Here is a 19,853-nt window from a genome sequence, read left to right on the forward strand (position 1 = left end):
TTATTCTGCAACCAGGTTCTCGATACGGAATGTAATCTTTGCTCGGGGTGAAACTAATGAGAATGGTCTCTGTTAGGCTGGTATTGTAATGCGGTTCCAATGTGCAGTATCTTAACACATAGACCTTTGTGGCACTTGAAACATTGCTGTGCATGTAACGGTCCTCTAAAACTGCTAAACTTTTGAACACATTGAGTGCCTAATGCCTCTTCTTAGCAGTATCTTAACACTGACCGGTTTCATCTAACAATGTTTTTTTGTTCTTCTAGAGCTAATCTGTTCCAATTAAAGGACCACTATAGGCACCCAGACCCCTTGAGCTTAATGTAGAGGTCTGGGTGTCAGGTCCATCTTGGGATTCAGAGAAACTGCTATGTTTACAATAGGGTTAATCCAGCCTCCTGTGCCTGTCTCATTGACAGCGATTTTCACAGTGAGAAGACCTTGCTGTCCATAGGAAAGCATTGAGAAATGCTTTCCTATAGACTAATTGAATGCACGTGCGGCTCTTGCCGTGCATGCGCTTTCGGCGGATGATGTCAGAAGAGGGAGGAGAGTCCCCAGCGCAGAGGGAGTGATTAACCCCTTCCTCCCCCTTCAGCCCGGCAGGAGGGGGGCAATGAGGGTGGGGGGGACCAATAACACTATAGTGCCAGGAAAACAAGTTTGTTTTCCTGGCAGTATAGTGGTCCTTTAAATACTCTTACCATTAATGACAAGGACCAACTTATTCAAATTGCCAGCCCAGTCAATAAGTTGTGCAGATAAATCAATTCACAACCCATTTCAGATAAAGCTTAATTAGTTAAACTTTAATATGTGTAGGTTAACAGGACTGTGATTCGTTCATCACAGGTGAAAAGGATTTGTGTCCTAATCGAATACATACTAATTTTAAGCACTAGCCATTAAATATTAATAAGTAGAATTGGAGTTTAATATATTCAACATGTGCTCTTTAAAATACTTAATGTATCAAGTATCAACTGTTAGGAGTAATGGCTCTAGGGCTACAGCAAAGTTTTACCATAAGGATTGACTTGTTATATGTATCAAGTAGAGATCAGTTCTGAGTTGCCTTGTCAATATCTGATTTATTACAATAGTTCAGAACAGTAATGACAGTTGTTTCTGCAGGGGAGGTATCATTGATGCATGTCATATCACATGGACATCTCAGTGAGATGCAAGTACAATATTACCTTGATTTTATTTATAAAAATCAAAGCATAAGGCATCTGTGTTTGCTCTTCGTAAAAATGATCGTAGTATTAAAATAAGTGGGGGAAAAAATGTTTTTAGTATACATGAATGCTTGCTTAATTCAAGTTAAGAATGTTTGCAGAAGGAGAAGCTATACTGTAATGTTTTTAACTAACATTTTTCTTTTCAGCCCACAATTCTTAACAAGTCAACAACTTTTAAGGGATGAAAACATACAAAGTGCTAGCATTTTAAACAAGATACATTAACCTGTACGTTTTTGAAGAAAGAACTGTTCTACTGTAGTTCAACCCTGCATGGGCCTTTGCTTATGCATTTATCACTTATGTAAAAAAATTACAATCTTACAAAACATGCACCTAGCAACACAAATGGGAATCCAGAATGTTTTGTAAAAAAAAATATATTTTTACAAATGTATTCTTGACAGTTTTCCGAAGATGTTCACATAAGATGTTTGAAAATAATTGTAAGTGACATTAGCACCATCTAGTGGTATAAATAATAATGACAGGATTTAGTGTTGCTCTAGAACTTTGAGCTCTATGTATAAGAATTGAACATGCAAGTATTTTGACAAGAAAGCATTGTTGTTGTTGTTGTTGTTTTTTTTTTTTTTTTTTTTTAAGAAAGCCATTGCTATCCCCCTTTAAATATGCATCTCATTATATCACATATAACTCATAAAGATATGTCTCATATTACATAGTTACATAGGCTGAAAATAGACATATGTCCATCAGGTTCAGTCTTCCTCATATTTGTTTTTTGCTGTTGATCCAAAAGAAGGCAAAAAAAAAACCCAGTTTGAAGCACTTCCAATTTTGCAACAAACTAGGGGAAAAAATTCCCTTTTGACCCTGGAATGGCAGTCAGATTTATCCTTGGATCAAGAAGCATTTACCCTACACTGAAAAATTATATCCTTGAATATTCTGTGTTTGCAAGAATGCATCTAGTTGCTGTTTAAACATCTGTACGGACTTTGATAACAAAAAAACGCTTCTTGAGGCAGAGAATTCCATCTCCTTATTGTTCTTATGGAAAACACAAACCCTTTCCTTTGCCTTAGACTAAGTCTTCTTTCTCCCAGTCTAAACGCATGACCTCGTGTCCTATGTAAAGTCCTGTCTGTGAATAGATTTCCACACAATGATTTGTATTGGCCACGAATAAATTTGTATAATGTTATCTTATCCCATCTGAGGTGATGTTTTTCTAAACTAAAGAAACCTTTCTTCATAGCTAAAATGTTCCATTCCTTTTATTCATTTTGTAGCCCTCCTCTGTACTCTTTCTAGTGCCATAATAACCTTCTTTAGAACAGGTGCCCAAAATTGCACAGCATATTCAAGATGTGGTTTTACCAGCGATTTATAAAGAGGCAAAGTGATTTCCTAATCCCAAGAATTAATGTCCATTTTCATGCATGACAATACCTTACTGGCCTTATCCACTGCTGATTGATATTGACATTGCACATTGTTGCATAGTTTGTTGTCTATAATAATTCCTAAGTCCTTCTCATGTGTGGTTATCTCTAATTCGCTTCTATTAAGGGTATACGTTGCTTGTGCATTCTTGACGCCGAAGTGCATAACTTTGCATTTTTCTACATTAAATTTCATTTTGCATTTGAGTGCCCAGTCCCCCAGTCTATCAAAATTCCTTTGCATCAGAGTAATATCTTGCTCACGTTGTATTATTTTACAGAGTTTTGTGTCATCTGCAAAACTTTTTTCAAGATCATTTATAAACATGTTAAATAGAAGAGGTCCCAGAACAGAACCCTGAGGGACACCACTTGCCACCTCTGTCCAGCATGAAAATGTACCATTAATGACAACTCTCTGCACTCTATTTTTAAGCCAATGTTCTACCCAAGAACAATAATTTCCATCCAGACGAATTTATTAGGGTTTGAACACTAATCTATTGTGTGGAACTGTATCAAACGCCTTGGCAAAATCCAAATAGATCACATCCACTACAACACCCTGATCTATACTTCTACTTACTTATTAGTAGAATGAAAGCATGGGTCATGACATGACCCGTGCTTCATAAAACCATGCTGAGTTTGCTGATAACCATGTTCTTCTCAGGGAATAGCCTTTCATATCTCATTCAAAAAGCGTGTGGGATGATTCAAGATTATGATAATTTAGTCCCTCACAAGCTAAAGTGGGTCAAACTATTGTTTTAAAGAAAACTGACTTTAAAAAGTCAATAATAACTTTAAAAAATAGCTTAGGGGGGGCAAGGCCTGGACTTCATGGCGGCTGGACGTGCCTCGTGTGAGCTCCGAGCTCAATCTACCCAAACAGCCTGACTAATTGCACGCCAGCCAGCCAGGACCCTCACAAGCACCTAAACAAGGACTTACCTACCTCAGGAGCCAGCCGAAGTGTCCCGGGTCTGCCGCCCGAGGGTACACGGAGCGTCCATCGAGGGTGTCGGGAGTGTGGCCTAGCAGTATCGCCGGACGGGTGAGGCGGCCGATCCCCCGCTATGTGCGACCTAGTGCCCTCCCACGCTTGCAACACAGCCCTGCGCTCCCCCCCTCCCCCACTGGACCGGCAGGGGTTACCCCGGTCCTTCCTAGCCTGAACCTGGCACCAACTGACTAAGATACCGCCACCCTAACTGTCTAGGATACCGCCACAGCAGAATCAAACACAATGGCGGCCCAGCTTACCATGCAAGGAGCAAACTCCCAGCACTCTGAGCTGGAACCTCCACACTCGGCACAGATCACCCAAAGGAGGCTGGAAGAACTCTTCACCCGATTCTGGGCCAAGCTGGAGGCATGACAAGAAGCAGTAAAGCCCCAACATCAGGAGGCCGACCGGGAGGCTGAGAACAGGATGGTGAGTGGGCCCCCTGTGATCATTCATGACTCCAAATCACACGCACACCCTCACACTAAGAGATCACCTAGGCCGAGGGCCACCAGGGGAAGAACCCCACGGCACTGACCACTCAGGTGGAGGACCACCCGCCACATGCGGCCACCAACCTCCACAACCTCCTGCCGACCCCCCAGAGGGGAGGACTGGGACCTTAGGATTCCCCAAGTCTGTGGCACGAAGGTGCTGGCCTATCAACTGGCCTGGGGCTGGAAGGACGCCCAACAGAACCATCCAAGTGCTACAGCCACCTTTGCCCTCAACACACGGGACTCACACTTCCCAGCCTTGGGAATAGGCTGAACCAAAGCTCGCTGCCTAAAGCTGTACTGCCATTACCATGGACAACAGTTACCACTGCTGGGACTTCCATACATGACCCACACAGCCAACCTAACGGGGTTATACATAGGCACGTATACTGCAGCAATATAACCTTTTTGTTTTTAGGCATTGTTCGCACTAGCTTGACTTTCTCACCATGCCTCTTATCGCAAGTACTGCCCTCTACACCCTGGCTAAATGTAATGTGACAACATATGATATGCCGTTGCTCTCACCCCTTGCAAAGTTTTCTATTTTTTGGCAATGATATCTTGTGTGTGGGTTTACCGCAGCCGCATCTGTATTACTTCAATGGCTAGTCCTATTTAATGTGGTACTCCAAACAGGCTTAAAACTGGCGGGGAAACTGTTGGTTTATCTCTACACTTAAATACGTGCAACTGGCACCTTAAGCATACAAGTTCCTAGCTTCACTAATGCACAGCCTTACACCTACAACCTTAAACGCAACTAGTCTGGCTATGCGCATATCTAGTTTAGCATGTTACACTACACATTACGGTAGTATACTAACCTGTATTTGACTAAGCTTGTTAATAATAATGGCATTCAATATAAGTGCCTAAGACGTAATCGCTATAACAAACCTTGATTTATTATCATTCATAGGCATTGCACAGTTTTCATCATTGTTTTTCTGTTATGTTATTTTAAAAAATAAAAGTGCTGAACTGTCGACATTTTGCAACAATATTGCTCTTAACCTCAATGTACATTTTCGTTTAAAAATGTCACTGTGAGCTTGTTAACTAAACTATGCACTACAAAAATAAAGAATTAAAAAAAATAAAAAAAAAGCTTAGTTTCTTAACTTGTGTTTCTTGGTATTTGTGTCAATTCCATGACAATCCATTAGTACAAAACCAACTGCACTGACAAACAAAATTTTTCTGAACATTTTCTTTAATCTTTTTTTCTTGTTTATTGTCTTAACACTATTTAGGCATTTATTTGACATGTTTATATGACAAAAGATCAAAACATATATGCATACCTTCCATCATTCCAACAATGGACAAAAAGGAACATGTTAATTATAGGTGTGTGAGTTAGGGTGTGATCAGGGGCGGGCCATCCTAAGTAATTTAGTTGACTCACTAATGACAATTTATGCAACTAAAATGTAATTTAGAAGAAGAACAATGTATCCTGCTTACACAGACTGCTTTCTCCAGATTTGCTATAGACTAAAGATACCTTACTGTGAGTATTATTACTGGCATACATTACAGACACACCAACAATACTGAGCTCCAACAAAAAAGAGATACTAGGAGTGAAAAAGGCCCTATTTTGGGCCCAAAGTTATCTGTCCCTGTCCCTCCTGAATATGGATACTTTTGTATATATACAGTGATAAGAAAAAATATGTGACCCCTTTAGAAATTATTGAATGTATGTATGAATTTCTGTTAAAGCGGCACTCTCATGCTGTACTAACCTTTTCCCAGTCACTTTCTTTTCTCTTACTTTTTCCTACTCTGCTTTCTTTTCTTAATGTTTCATCTATTTCTAACTAAAAACATAAGACAACGTAGGGACAGAGATACCACTGCCTTGAAGTGTCAATTGCCTGCAGGGAATTGGATTCCGTGGAATCCTATATAGACCTCAATGACCCACTGGAAGAAGATAGTAGTACCCACAAGGAAAAAGGTTCAGGTAAGTAGAACTCACCTTTCCCTTGGCACCGGCCACCAGACTCCCAGGGGAGTTATTTTTTATTGAAAATTCTGCAAAGTCCCCAGACGGTGACAGTGCCACTTTAAAGTCTAGCTTGATATTTATCCAAGATACAGTAATCAACAAACACAATCTCTTTCAGCTATTAACACAAATTATTGTATTTTTCTAGCACATATTAAATATATCATTCAAAAATTCCCAATACAAGAAAAAGTATGTAAAACATGAGCTTATGACTTTAACAAAAGTTAATTAGAGTTGAAAATTGGCATACCTGGTTGTCCAATTAATAAAATTTGATTGGATGTGTGGGTTAGAGCTACTTTGTAAAAAGCACTCAAACATATTGAGTTTGCTATTCATAAAGAGACTCTGTCGCAGTGAACTATGCCTTGCAAAAAAAAAAAAAAAACGAACTCTCAGAAGAACTGCAATAAAGTTTTTTTTTGCATTGCATGACACTGCAATGGGTTACATCCATCTCTCACAGTTGTGCTCAAAGTTTGCATACCGTGGCAGAAATTGTTAAATTGTGGAATTGATTTTCAAAATATGACTGATCATGCAAAAAAAAAAAAAGTAAATGAGGTTGTTACACTGGTGGATACACTGAGCAGGCTAGATACAGAGCCATGGGAGCAGAAAAGAACTGTCAAAAGACCTGTGTAACAAGGTAATGACACTTTATAAAGATGGAAAAGGATATAAAAAGATATCCAAAGTCTTGAAAATACCAGTCGGTACTGTTTAATCACATATTAAGAAATGGAAAATTCGGGATCTCTTGATACCAAGCCAAAGACAGGTAGACCAAGAAAGATTTCTGCCACAACTGCCAGACAAATTGTTCGGGATACAAAGGAAAACCCACAGGTAACCTTAGGAGAAATACAGGCTGCTCTGGAAAAAGACCATGTGGTTGTTTCAAGGACCACAATACGACGATACTTGAACAAAAATGATCTGCATGGTCAAGTTGCCAGAAAGAAGCCTTAACTGCAACAATGCCACAAAAAAGCCCGGTTACAATATGCCTGACAACACCTTGACATGTCTCACAGATTCTGACACACTTTAATTTGGAGTGACGAGACCAAAATAGAACTTTATAGTCACAATCATAATCAATATGTTTGGAGAAGGGTCAATAAGGCCTATAGTGAAAAGAATACCATTCCCACTGTGAAGCACGGAGGTGGCTCACTGATGGTTTTTTTTTTGGGGGGGGGGGGAGGAGAGGGGTGTGAGCCATAAGCAGGAGGAATTTTTTGAAAACTGATGAATGCAGCATGATTTCAAAAAAATACCGGTAGACAATTTGAACTTTTCTGCTCGAAGGATGCTCATGGGACACTCTTGGACTTTCCAGCATGACAATGACCCTAAGCACAAGGCCATGTAGACCCTCCAGTCGTTACAGCAGAAAAAAGTGAAGGTTATCACCGAGCCACCCTGGGGAGATCTCCAACGTGTGGTTCATGCAATTGCAGAGGAGCAGGCAGTTGTGCGGAAATGAGAATGTGTGACTACATCGCACTGGTAATATGCAAACTGGTGAAAATAAATTGAGTGGGTAATTTAAACTTCGCTTGTCATTTCAGAAAATGCTCTTGCCGGTCTGTTGTAAATCTCTAATGAGACAAAGAGGGGTATTTTTATATACACCCCTATATACTTATTATGTGTACTGTAGTCATTGCTGCCGGCCCAGTAGTGATGGGGGTGAGCGCAGGACTTATCTTTTTGTATTTACTTTGTATCACACAGCCTTGTTACAATGCTGCCGCCCATCCCATGTGTTCCCTAAGAAGGGTTAATAAATATATAGGGGTGTATATTTAAAAAAAAAAAAAATACCCCCGCCTGTCTCATTAGAGATATCTTTGCCAGAAGCTCAAGGAAGCAGGCTGAAGGGTCAGTGTAGGACCCGCTTTAGGGGGGTCTGCCTTGACGTTGGCAGGCGGGCATTCCCTCCAGTGGCCATTGGAGCAACTAAATGACCTCCATTTGTCTAAATATACATAGGGATTAAGGAGAGAGCGCAGGTCACTTTTTATTTTCTTTGATGCACATGTACAACCTATCTAGATATTGCCATGCAGGGGTATACATGGTATGCAACAGTGGTGTTCCCAGACAGCAGAGGCCAGTTTAAGCAGAACTATGTTCCCCGCCCCACTGCTGAAGAATTTCAGAAATGTGGCCTCAAACTTCCACAGATCTCAATCTGGTTAGGCAACTGTGAGGTGTGCTGGAACAAATCCACAATCTATGGAGGTCTCACCACGCAACTTGACTTCAAGGACCTGCTGCTAATGTTGTGGTGCCAGATACCACAGGACACATTTAGAGAGCTTGTGGAGTTTATGCCTTAACACATGAGAACTGGTCGGGCAGGATAAGGGGTACATACTCAAAATTAGTCAGGTGATTTTAATGTTTCTGATAAACACAACAAAATATAAAAAGGTGTAAAGAGTGGCTGCAGGCAGGTGATGGCTCTCCGGGCACCATGAGGGCAGCCTTTAACTGTGAGACTGCCTATGTGAGGTGCTGTACAGGCTTTCCATAGTTGTTGTATTCAACTAAAGTATTCACAGAGATGCCCATATAACTGGTAGAGTAAAATAAAGAGAACTAACACAGAACCGAACACAAGGAGATACTCATACCTATCCACAGCCATGATCACGGTGATGGCTTTCACAGAGCTGCAATACAGAGATCCCCACCTAGTACTCGGTCTGTAAAATGATCTCCCTCGGTCTTCCAAGCCCTCTCATCTTCAGTAGTGCTCCTGCTATTATAACAGGGGTCCTCAAACTCCTGCCCCCCCCAGATGTTGCTGAACTACAACTCCCATGATTCTCTGGTTATCTATGTAATTCAAATAATCATGGGAGTTGTAGTTCAGCAACATCTGGGGGGCCGGAGTTTGAGGACCCCTGTATTATAACTTTAGTTTTCTCATTACCCATTAAGGACATGCAATCCTTAAAGGGACACTCCAGGCACCCAGACCACTTCTGCTCATTGGAGTGGTCTGGGTGCCAACTCCCACTACCCTTAACCATGCAAGTGTAATTATTGCAGTTTTTCATAAACTGCAATATTTACATTGCAGGGTTAACTCCACCTCTAGTGGCTGTCTATTAGACAGCCACTAGAGGTCACTTCCTGGGTTCTAGCACAGGTTTCCTGTGCTAGAGCGTCGCTGGCCGTCCTCACGCTGTGTGAGGACCTCCAGCGTCGCTCAAAACCCCATAGGAAAGCATTGAAAGGATTTTTCAATGCTTTCCTATGGGGAGACGTAATGCGCATGCGCGGAATTTCCGCGCATGCGCATTAGGTCTCCTCGGCCGGTGAGCGAGATTAGTCTCGCCCACCGGCCGACGTAATCATTAGGAGGAGCGTCGCGGAGGCGGAGACAGCGGCGAGGGACATCGCCGCTGTCCCAGGTAAGTGACTGAAGGGGTTTTCACCCCTTCAGTAACCGGGGATTGGTGGGTGGGAGGGAGAGGGACCCTCCAGTGCCAGAAAAACGGATCGTTTTTCTGGCACTGGAGTTTCCCTTTAAGGAGGCTGTCCTAAACACAGGTGGGTGGTATAGTATGTCCTCGCCCTTTTTCCTGCTCACCTTTCCACCAGTGTTCCCATGCTGGTGATTGCTCTTATTAACACAAACATACTAAAATATAAATATATTAATATAAATACATTTTCTTTCAGTGTTTCTTTCTCTGGCTCTGCTTCTTCTCCCTACTCCTCTGTTGGTGTCCCCTACGGTTCTCCATCCATACTGCCTTCCTTGGTAAACTCATTCGCTCCTTTGGCTTCCAATATCATTTCTATGCGGATGACAAGCAAATCGGTCCTCTCCTCATCTCTCCCGTCCCTCTCGACTAGTGTCTCTGACTGCCTCTCTGCTATTTCTAACTGGATGGCTGCTCACTTCCTTAAACTCAACTTGACCAAAACTGAAATTCTGGTCTTTCCTCCCTCAAGTGTTGCTATTCCTGTGGCGGTTTCCCTCCAAGTCAAGCGTGCTACCATCAGCTCCACCACGCAGGCTCGCTGCCTAGGTGTTCTCTTTGACTCCAACATCTCCTTCATGCCTCATGTTCAGTATATCGTCAAATCCTGCCACTTCTATCTCAAAAACATTGCGCACATCCGACCCTACTTAACGCCAGAAGCAACTAAATTGCTGGTCCATTCCACTATCCTTTCTCGCCTTGACTACTGTAATCTGCTTCTCAGTGGTTTTACTTGCTCCCAACTTGCACAGTTACAGTACATAACGAATGCGGCGCAGTGGCTCCTCCCACGCCACACCCTTCTGTCAGTCCCTACATTGGCTTCCTGTAAGATATAGGGCTCAATTTAAAATTCTGGTTCTTACTGTCAAATCTCTACATAATGCTGCTCCCACCCATCTATTCTCCCTAATACACAAGTATGTCCCGTCTAGGCCCTTACGCTCTGCTGCAGACTTACGTCTATCTTCTGTCCGTTCTCCCACCTCTGATGCTTGACTTCAAGACCTCGAGGGCTGCACTGTTCAGTGGAACTCACTTCCCTCCTCTGTTAGATGCTCACCCAGTCTCCATAAAAGCATATCAATTAAACTGTGAATAGCTTCTGACTGATTCCTCTCTTTCAACTGTCAGTCTAATACTATCCTTACCTTTTGTGTAACTGTACCCCACTCCCTCTAGCATGTAAGCTCACTGAGCAGGGCCCTCAACCCCTCTGTTGCTGTGTGTCAAACTTGTCTGGTTACAACTACATGTTTGTTCGTCCACCCACTTTAAAGCGCTGTGGAATTTGTTGGCGCTATATAAGAAAACATTAAAAAGAAAGTCATTAAATTATAACTGTATTTTGATAATTTATGGATATTAAAATATAAATTTTACATGTATATTAATGTAGTCTTTACATAATTATGTAATTGCATTAATTACAATTTGAGGGACCTACCCAACAACCCAGGCAGAAAGTCCAGAGGATTTAATTTGCAAACTATATTTAACCCTGTAACTTTCCAAGACACCATAAAACCTGTACAGAAAGGGTACTTTGCACTCTAAAGACATCACTAAATACAAATGTGTATTTTATTGCAGTAAAAGTCAACAGTATGACATTCACTGTTAAAATGGCACGCAGAAAGGAGAAAAAATATATATTGTGTTTTTTTTTTTAGACTAAGCATATGAAGTTGTGTTTCATATATAAATATTTGATGTCAAATGAAAGACCAGTTTCTCCTGAACACAATATATAATAGGTGAGGGTGCATTTAAGGGACACTATAGGCATCCAGACCACTTCAGTTCATCGAAGTGGTCTGGGTGCAATGTCCCAGCACCCTTAACTCTGCAAAGATAATGAAGTTATCGTGTCTGTCAAGTGCCAATTGATTGAAACCACTAAAATCACATTTTGGAGAAAGATATGCCAATATATTTCAAAGCAAAAATGTATTTGTGACCTAATGTTAATGCGAATTTGAATAGGTCATATGTTACACATTTAAATAGCAAGTCATATCCAGACAGCTTTTTTCAGTTTGCTTAATACCTAGGGAGGAAAATGTATCCATCAATCTGATTAAAATCACCCATTTTCAAGCTTCCTCAGAATAAAACTCTGCAAGAACAAAAATAGAAAAAGGGATATGTCTATTCACAGTTAACTTACCTTTGCTCCAGAACAAGTCCCTACCACTCCATTAACATGGGATAGACTATACATGCACATTGGGTCAGACAGTGTTTAAAAACCAACAGAAGACAGTCTATGGGGTCTTCCCTGATTCTGTGCAAGAAATTAAGCAGGGAAGACCAGTGTCCGAACCAATGTAGAGGGCCCTATATACACACACACACACACACACACACACACACACATATATATATATATATATATATATATATATATATATACACATATATATACACATACACACATACATACACACATACATAGGTGCAGTGTGTGATTGTGAGCGGTGCAGCGTGTAAGGGGTGCAGTGTGTGTGATTGTGAGGAGTACAGTGTGGTGTAATTGTGAAGGGTGCAGTGTGTGATTGTGAGGGGTACAGTATGTAATTGTGAGGGGTACAGTATGTAATTGTAAGGGGTACAGTTTGTGTAATTGTGAAGGATTCAGTGTGTGTGGGGTACAGTGTGTATGATTGTGAGGGGTGCACTGTGTGGGCGACAGGGGTTAGGAGGGTGGAGGGGCAAAGACAGGGGTTGGGGGTGGAGGGACAGGAGGTAGGGGGGTGGAGGGGCAGTGACAGGAGGTAGCAGGAGTAGACGGTTAGTGACAGGGGTTAGGGGGTAGAGGGGGAGTAACGGGTTAGGGGGATAGAGGAGTAGTGACAGGAGTTAGGGGGATAGAGGGGTAGTGACAGGAGTTAGGGGGATAGAGGGGTAGTGACAGGGGGTGGGGGAGTGGAAGGGCAGTAACAGGGGTTAAGGGGGTGGAGAGGCAGTGACATGGGTTAGGGAGGTAGAGGGGTAGTGACAGGGGATAGAGGGGTAGTGACAGGGGTTAGGGGGTTAGAGGGGTAGTGACAGGGGTTAGAGGGGTAGTGACAGGGGTTAGAGGGGTAGAGGGGTAGTGACAGGGGTTAGAGGGGTAGAGGGGTAGTGACAGGGGTTAGAGGGCTAGGGACAGGGGTTGGGAGGTATGGGGGCAGAGGCAGGGTGGGGGGGCAGTGAGTGACAGGGGACAGAGGGGGGTTTAAATACCTGCCCTGGTGGTCCAGTGGGCGCCCTCTCTCTTCAGTCTGCAGCTCCGCCGGGAGTGAGCTGCAGACCACATGGTGAGTCTCGCGATCTCCAGTCAGGGCATTGCCGCGGCAACGCTCTGACAGGCTGGAGATCGCGAGACACCTCAGTCTGCAGCTCACTCCCGGCGGAGCTGCAGACTGAGGCTGGATCTCCATCAGGGCAGACGGACAGGAGGGGCCTCTCACCCGGCGGCATTGTGGGCAAGCCACCGGGCCCCTTCCTGTGTCGGGTCCTCAGTCATAGACCGAGGATCCGACATGTCAGTCTGCCCAGAGGCAGTGCAGCACGGAGGTGTGATTAGGGTGTGCCCAGGCACACCCGGCACACCCCGTGCGCACGCCTATGGCCCTGGTGCAAGAAAAAAAAAAATGTGGGCCCCTCTAGTGCAAGAGTGGTAAAGAGACATATTCTCCTCTGTCATACAACAATGCTATGCCATCTGGGTAATCAACCACGACCATCCTTGCAGGATTGTATTTGTGAGCAGTGGATGCTTATTTGAATGCAAGCATGGTTTTGTCTACAGTGTGTGCGCACGCATGTAAGGGTGTATTTGAATGTAATATTTCCATTGGAATGCAGTGGTGTACTTGTGTGTAGTGTTAGTGTTTTAAATGCAGGTGTGGTTTTCTGTGTAGAGTTGGTGTCTGTATAGAGTTTTACCATTTTAATACAGGGGTGTGTTTGTATGTGATGTTTGCATTTGTGTGAAGGGGTGTGCTTTAAATGAGGATTTACATTTGTGAGTAGTATTGGTGTTTGAGTGAAGGGGTGTGTTTGTATACAACTACAGCGTTTTAATTCAGGGGTGTGTTTGCATTTTGTGTTTGATTGCTTCGATGTATGCCCATACACTGCCACTGGGGAAGACAGACCAACTCAATGTGCATGCTTATGGCTGAGGTATCTGGTCACATACATACATACATATACATATATATAAAAAATCCAAATAAGATAGCACTCCCAGGACTTGTAGATACAGATAAAACTTAGCTTTTAATTCACTTGAAAAAGGATCGACGTTTCAGTCTGCTAACCACAGACTTTCATCAGGACTAGTGTACAAACCATAAAAAACACATATATATACAAATATACAAATTGGCAATCAACTTACCCACCACCAAGATAATTGCATCTCCCTGTCAGCTCGGTCTGGGTTTCCCGCGGGTTCTGCCGGCGTCAGTGCGTGCGTCAAAAAAAATGACGTCATAACGTGGCGTCGGCGTCATTACCGCTACACGTGACCACTCGACCCGATGCATCATGGGGAGGCTGTTGCCATGGTATCAGAATCCATGGCAACAACTAAAAACAATAACACAAAAGGCTGAGGAAGCAGTACAGATCAAATTAAATGTATAACCTTGCATATAGACCCATACTGTAGAGTCTATCCTTGTGAACCAAGGAAATTAGAGATTAGGACTGGGTGATTACGTTATTACCAATATCCGCTCCTCCTAAATATATCATTAAAGGGCTAGCACACATAAGTGCCAAGATATACGGAAAGCTCACTCTTTACTAAAAAAATGCAAAAAATAAAGTAATACAAAAATTAGATATATCCCAGGCAATAGTGTATACGAAGGAGCAAAAATATGAATATATAAGTATACACAAAAAGGGGCAAGAATTACAGTCACCCCTCGCTTGGGCATTTGACTATCCCAAGCAAGCTAAACCCAACAAATAAAATTGAGACTACTTTTATCGTTAGAAATAACCATCTAAGCAGGTAGGCAGAATAAGCCCAAAACACCTTCCATCAAGTCACCAGAGTATATCAAATCAATGAGTCTAAGGCGATAATGTACTAGTGGATAAAACAATAACATAGGATAATACATGTGGTAATTCCGCCAAGAAGTGGATACCCATGCCATCACTGTATATGTGTTTCTAAACCAACGAGATAAAGTGAAGAGAGAATAACCATCCTCAAAACTGAATAACGAGAGAGGAGGCCTAACCCCAAGGGTGAGCCCCCATCTCCCATGTCAGTATTCGACAGGTTATAATTACTTCAATAATTACAAAAAGACAGATAATGAATATTTTTCATTTAGTCCATGCGGATGAACTGTTTGCAATGTCCTTATCCAGAATAGTTCTCGTTGAAGGAGCATCTTTTTACGATCCCCACCTCTCCTTGGCATAGGGACGTGGTCAATGGCCATTAATTTCATAGATGGCATAGTATGCCCCAGTTCCAGGAAGTGCTTAGCTACTGGCAACTCCGACTTTTGGTCCCTATATGCTGTCCTAATGCTGGACCTATGGTTTCGGATACGTTCCCTCAGTGGTAAGTCCGTTTTTCCAATGTACGTTAATCCACATGGGCACGTTAACTTGTAGATCACGAAATCACTAGTACACGTTAATCGGTGTTGGATACGATAACTAGTTCCTGTATAAGGATGTGTAAACGTCTTGCCAGGAATCATATGTCCACACGTTACACATCCTAAACAACGATAGCATCCCAAGTTCTGTGGAGTACTTCCCTTGGTATAGCAGTGTGCCGGATCGGTATTAACTAGCAAGTCTCTCAAATTTTTGTTCCTCTTATAGCAGAACATAGGAGGATTCTGAAAGATTGGAGGTAGTGTCACATCATTCTTCAATACTCTCCAGTTTTCCTCAACAATCTGTCTAAACTTGGGGGATGAAGTAGTGAATGCGGTTGGAAAAATCAATCTGTCACTCTGTGTCTTTAGAGTAGGAGTATCAATTGTGGCCAATCCTCGATCAAGTGCTTTCTGTAAGACTTGGCGTGTGTATCCTCGTTGTTGAAATTTCTCCCACATTATATCCAATTGTTCTTGGGCTCTTTGTGGGTCAGAGTTATTCCTCAGGACCCGTAGGAATTGCGAGTAAGGCAATGAGTTTTTTAAAGGACCTGGGTGAAAGCTGTTAGCCTGTAGTATTGTATTACGGTCCGTTGGCTTTGAGTACAAAGTATACGCCAAGTACATCCCCTCACGTAATACTCTGATGTCCAGAAAGTCCACAGATGTTTCATTTATCACCGCCGTCAGTTTAATGTTATCAGTACTTGAATTGATGGATCGGATCATCTCCTCTGCTTGGGATAGAGACCCAGTGACCAACATAAAGATATCGTCGATGTATCTTACATATTTTAAAATGCGGTCTTTATAGGGTTCTAGGATGTATCTGGTTTCAAAACCAAACATATAGCCATTGGCATACATGGGCGCCATGGCTGCCCCCATGGATGTCCCGGCAATCTGTCTGTACCATTCCATCTCAAATCTAAAATAGTTCTGGGAAAGGACTATCTCCAACAGCTCTAATGTGAATTCTATAGGGGGTCCTGTATAATACCTAGATTGTGATAGTATCGCTCTCATTGCGTCTATTCCGTCCTGATGGGGTATTACGGTATACAGGCTTGCCACGTCACACGTCAATAGGACCACTGGTCCCGAGGGTAGTGTTGTCTCAGAAAGCATTTTTACAAAGTTTGGAGTGTCCTTTATGCAAGTAGGAAGGTGTTCAATTGGACTTTTGAATAAAAAATCCAGCCATTTGGCTAACGGTTCCAGGACTCCCCCAATTGCCGAAACAATGGGGCGCCCCGGAGGTTTATCCATGTTTTTATGAACCTTTGGAAGTGAATAAATCACCGGGGTTCTCGGTGTAGAGATTTGAAGATATTGGTACAGTTCCATGGAGATGTAGTTAGAACGTAGCCCTCTTGATAAGCATTCTTCGATCAGATTGATTACTTGATCTGTGGGGTCCTTTGATAGTTTCACGTATGTATTGTGGTCCGACAATTGTGATAGGAGTTCAGAGCGGTAGTCAGAATAATTCTGGATGACAATACCTCCTCCTTTATCGGCTGACCTAATTATGATGTCCTTATCGGTAGCCAAAGATTTGATGATTGCTCGTTCATGCTTCGTACAGTTAGAGTGATAAGAGTGGTGTTGTTTCAAATGGTCAGTAGATTCCTTGTGCACTGAGCGTAGAAAAGATTTGATGGACGTCTGGTTGGGCATAGGGTCGAATGTACTCTTCATTTTAAATTTGTTTATGGGATTGGTTGTATCCATGATTTTGGACTTGAAGAAGTCCTTAAGTCTTAATGACCGACCAAATTTATACAATTCCACTTCCCAGTCCAAGGGATTAGCTCCAGAGGTAGGGACAAAAGATAGGCCTTTACTGAGTAACTGGATTTCCTCTTGTGCCAAGGTTCTAGATGACAAATTGAAAATAGGGGCTATCTCTGTTGGCGGGGTGGCTTTCCTCTTGCCCCAGAATATGCGCCCCTTCTGACCACGTCTAGTGATGAATCTTCGCCTGATGTTCCTTGTCTGCTCTGGTATCGTGTCCGTATGGAAGGTTCCTCTGCTGATGCTCTGTCTAAAAAAGGTTGTGTAGTAGTAGGTGTGCCGCCGGTTTTCCGTGTTAGATGTGAGTCGTGTGGTAATTCAGACTCAGAAGTAGATTCCCCTGAAGTTCTATCTATTGTGAACTGTCTGGGTTTACGAATAGGTCTCCGCTTCTTAATAAAATATGGTGTATCAGTCTTGCCGCTGAGCCATCTATAGACTCGATGTTCCTTGTAGTCAGCGGTCACTTTCTCTTGTTTTTCTCTTTTGAATCTTACTAGATCCGTCTTATAATTCTTGATGTTGTCCTCCAATTTTAGTAGGGTGGTTGCAGCTTCTGGTGCTGATAATAATACAGCTTGTCTTGTTTCTAGTTCAGAGATCCTTCTCCTCACTTGAATTAGATCTTCTCTGACATCCTCGATGATAATCAGCATTAAATCCAGTGAACACTTATTCAACACTGAGATCCAACGCTTGCAGACCTGTGGTTTTAATCTGCCTATAGTGGGGATATTCTTAACACGAAACCCTCGTGGAATTTGTAGCTTACGATGATACTCAGACAAAAAAAGCCCGTGTAGGTCTAGATCAGTCTCCCGTTTTCTCAATCTTAGTAGTTCGAAGTATATATCACGCAGAGACGTAGTATTAGGTAATTCAGATGTAGATGCTGTCCATCGTATCCTGTCTGCATCATCCTCACTATATTGCCATACTTCCGCCTGTTCTGCTAACCCACCAGCCAATGTGAAAAAATCTTCCATAAATGAAATAGGGATAGTAGATTGAATCCAATATATACAGGTATATACAAGTACTCCCCAAGGTACAAACTCACAGTTCAAAACAGATAAATATAAATCCAGGAGCAAAAACGAAGGCTCCAAATGTTAGGGTGCATAGAAATCTAGCTCTTGCCACTGAGCTATGTATACAAAGAAGAAAAATAATCTTGCACTCCAATCCCAAGATATAAATGCCCGGTGCTTGTCCAGCCAAATACAAAAAATCCAAATAAGATAGCACTCCCAGGACTTGTAGATACAGATAAAACTTAGCTTTTAATTCACTTGAAAAAGGATCGACGTTTCAGTCTGCTAACCACAGACTTTCATCAGGACTAGTGTACAAACCATAAAAAACACATATATATACAAATATACAAATTGGCAATCAACTTACCCACCACCAAGATAATTGCATCTCCCTGTCAGCTCGGTCTGGGTTTCCCGCGGGTTCTGCCGGCGTCAGTGCGTGCGTCAAAAAAAATGACGTCATAACGTGGCGTCGGCGTCATTACCGCTACACGTGACCACTCGACCCGATGCATCATGGGGAGGCTGTTGCCATGGTATCAGAATCCATGGCAACAACTAAAAACAATAACACAAAAGGCTGAGGAAGCAGTACAGATCAAATTAAATGTATAACCTTGCATATAGACCCATACTGTAGAGTCTATCCTTGTGAACCAAGGAAATTAGAGATTAGGACTGGGTGATTACGTTATTACCAATATCCGCTCCTCCTAAATATATCATTAAAGGGCTAGCACACATAAGTGCCAAGATATACGGAAAGCTCACTCTTTACTAAAAAAATGCAAAAAATAAAGTAATACAAAAATTAGATATATCCCAGGCAATAGTGTATACGAAGGAGCAAAAATATGAATATATAAGTATACACAAAAAGGGGCAAGAATTACAGTCACCCCTCGCTTGGGCATTTGACTATCCCAAGCAAGCTAAACCCAACAAATAAAATTGAGACTACTTTTATCGTTAGAAATAACCATCTAAGCAGGTAGGCAGAAGGTTATACATTTAATTTGATCTGTACTGCTTCCTCAGCCTTTTGTGTTATTGTTTTTAGTTGTTGCCATGGATTCTGATACCATGGCAACAGCCTCCCCATGATGCATCGGGTCGAGTGGTCACGTGTAGCGGTAATGACGCCGACGCCACGTTATGACGTCATTTTTTTTGACGCACGCACTGACGCCGGCAGAACCCGCGGGAAACCCAGACCGAGCTGACAGGGAGATGCAATTATCTTGGTGGTGGGTAAGTTGATTGCCAATTTGTATATTTGTATATATATGTGTTTTTTATGGTTTGTACACTAGTCCTGATGAAAGTCTGTGGTTAGCAGACTGAAACGTCGATCCTTTTTCAAGTGAATTAAAAGCTAAGTTTTATCTGTATCTACAAGTCCTGGGAGTGCTATCTTATTTGGATTTTTTGTATTTGGCTGGACAAGCACCGGGCATTTATATCTTGGGATTGGAGTGCAAGATTATTTTTCTTCTTTGTATACATAGCTCAGTGGCAAGAGCTAGATTTCTATGCACCCTAACATTTGGAGCCTTCGTTTTTGCTCCTGGATTTATATTTATCTGTTTTGAACTGTGAGTTTGTACCTTGGGGAGTACTTGTATATACCTGTATATATTGGATTCAATCTACTATCCCTATTTCATTTATGGAAGATTTTTTCACATTGGC

The sequence above is a fragment of the Pelobates fuscus genome, chromosome 6 (assembly GCF_036172605.1).
Source record: "Pelobates fuscus isolate aPelFus1 chromosome 6, aPelFus1.pri, whole genome shotgun sequence".
Lineage (NCBI taxonomy): Eukaryota > Metazoa > Chordata > Amphibia > Anura > Pelobatidae > Pelobates > Pelobates fuscus.